Here is a 3,044-nt window from a genome sequence, read left to right on the forward strand (position 1 = left end):
GGCGGCTTGGGCTGGGGGGGGGGTCGGCCCGGGCGCTATATAAAGACCCTGGCCGGGCGGAGTCCTGGCCGGTTACGGCCCAATAGTCGGTTCGTTTTTTTAAATCATTACGCACAGAAAAACTAACGAAAGAAATACTAAACGGACTCCAAAAATCCCGAAATAAATTTTCCCCGGCTTCTAAAATCAAGCCGGATAAGATGAACATTTATTTGGGGCCTAAATGCAATTTTGAATTTTTTTCCTAAATTCAAATAAAATAGTGATAAACTCCAAATAAAAATCTTATTTAATTTTTTTAATATTATATCTTCAATATTTATTTATTTTGGGAAAGTCATCTTATTCCCTCTCTCATATTTTGATAATAGAAATAATTGAAGATAAAATAAAAAAAATCAAATGATCCTATTTTCAAAATCTGAGAAAACTCAAATATGAAAATAATGAAATCACCAACTCTCTCCGTGGGTCCTTGAGTTGCGTGAAATTTCTAGGATCGAGCCAAAATGCAATAAAATATGATATGCATATGATGACCTATGTATAACATTCCAAATTGAAAATTTGGGATGTTACATGTACTCCTATATATGCATTATGCAGCATGTGTACAATATGAAATAATTTCAGAAAACTGAAAAAAAATACATATAGGTCGACAATTTTACATCATGTGTTCATATCCCATGTTTTCGCTCCTACATGCACAATGCACTGTTGCCTGCTTTGTTCTTGTTGGTAGCAAACCTCATGAAACAAATTAAGCATCATAATATCCCTCTTTCAGATGACTATTCTATCTCTCGAAACATGTAGGGCTTATTTGGTTGGCGTCCTCGCTGTGCTGCGCCTTGCTTGGAGCATCGCATGGATCTATTTGGAGTTTTTTTGGTTGTTGCCGTCAAATGAAAACTTGCTTGCCGAGGCATCCACACATCTTGATTATCCTAGAAGTGTTCGATTTGGAGCTCACATATGTGTGACTGGAAAGTTGGCATCGATCGTTCTAGAAAGTGATTGGAGGAAACAACAACTACACTGCAATGACGCTGCATCCGGTGGAGGAGAAGCTCTACTCTTTGAGACAACGCCATCACTTGTGTACTGTGGAAGAGCTCTGTCTGCCAGCCACAGAAATGAGGTCGAATGCCGTGCCGGAGCTCTACCTTTCATTGCAAGGAATCATGACATGTACTCATGATTCAGCTCTAACTCAAATTTTTCATTGTATCCCATTTCTAAGTTATGTCCACTCGCTAGTGCCACTCACAGTGTCGGCCATTCTCGGTGTCTCCATAGAGTTGTCCATATTGTACGCCATTGTCACGCACCCCTATTGTAGTTTCGAGCATTGCTTCTTCGACACCAGGTGAATAAGTATTTATACACATGGTGTAAGTACAAACTTCGTTGCTTCATCAAATTTCATGTGCCTACCTCTTTATTTTCTGTCCTTCAAGTGTAGTCATAGTTGTCAAGGGACTAACTTCTCTACTATGCATTACTGCATCCAATGTACCCATCCTTGACAAGCCACAAGTTGGGCTCCTCCTTGGTTATGAAAATAGGGTCCACGAGGTTAAACGATCTCTCCATGCAAACTACCGCTGGCACTCATCGTGTCAGCTATTTTTGCTCTCTCGATAGACTTCTCCTTATGCAGTTTCCTAACACATCTCCCTTGTAGTTTCGAGCATTGCTTTTACTACATAAGAGAAACTAGTTATCTATAGATAGGGTGTAAGTGCAAACTTCATTGCTTCACTAAACTTCACGTGTCTGCCTGTTTATTTATTTTTCTTCATTCAACTTTACTCTTAGTTATGGAAAACTAACATCTATATGGTGCATTAGCGCATTCAATATATGCAGCCCTGACACGCCAGAAGTTGGACTCCATCTCGATTATGGAAGTAAGGTCCATGGGCTTAGAAATAAAACTATAAAGTTCCCAAACACTTCTGTCTCCATCGTCATTCCATACACCCTCATTCTTCTTTACAAGCTTGTACTCCTGTCATATCTTCTCGCTACAATGTGGCTGCTCTTACCCACTTACATTTCAGCAACCTAGCATTGTTGGCGATGGCTCAAAGGAAGAAGAAACAACCTTTGTGATCCAACCAGCTGCCTCCAAATTGCTTAGGTTTTTTTTACTTGAGATGATCACAAACAAAAATGCACATCACAAGAAACATGTGCATAAATCAACAAAAATCCTTAGCCCAAATGATTATGGAAATGTTATTCATCATTGACATTGATTATTATGTACACAAAATGGTTCCCATGGTTTGAATGAACGATTACCCAGTTTAATTATTTATGGCATTATATGTAGTCACCCTGTGTCTTTATACAAGGCTTACGAGACACCCCACGGTGAAGTTACTAAGGATGTTTTAATTCTAATGAATTTGCATCCCAATGTATTCATGTACTATTTAAGAAGAAAGAGTCTGAACTCTCCAATTTTCATTACAATAGCAATCAAAGTTCTTTCATCAATGTAGAACCACAAATCATACCATACACCCAGACATAGCGTAACTAGCTAGGCCCCATGGCAAAACATAGATGCCCATAAATAACACAAAACAAGAGAACCGAAACTACCAAATAAACTCTATACTCACAAGGACATAACTATTAGGATCTTCTCTACACAAAAGCCACAAAGAAAGACCACATGCTTGCATCCTTATCCTCAAGTAAAAGGCCTCCATCCTTGAGCTGATGATTATTCTTCCTTTACTACCCGCTCGAATTTATTTATCCCATGCTTTTTTAGATTTTTCGCTTCGCTTCCTTCATCTATAATACCATAGCTCGTCAATCTAATGGCCCATAGACTAATAGTGGTGGTGTGCCTTGATTTGGTCTAAGAAGGTATCATTGACCTATATTTGACAATCGTTTTCCGTAAAGGACGAGCCACCAGATTCCAACAACAACCTTGAAGTTCTAAATAACACCATAAGGCCCTCCCCTTTTGCCCACAAAACACATATCAAACTATTGTTGATATGGCAAATATTTTG

Source organism: Triticum dicoccoides, chromosome 1A (assembly GCF_002162155.2).
Source record: "Triticum dicoccoides isolate Atlit2015 ecotype Zavitan chromosome 1A, WEW_v2.0, whole genome shotgun sequence".
NCBI lineage: Eukaryota > Viridiplantae > Streptophyta > Magnoliopsida > Poales > Poaceae > Triticum > Triticum dicoccoides.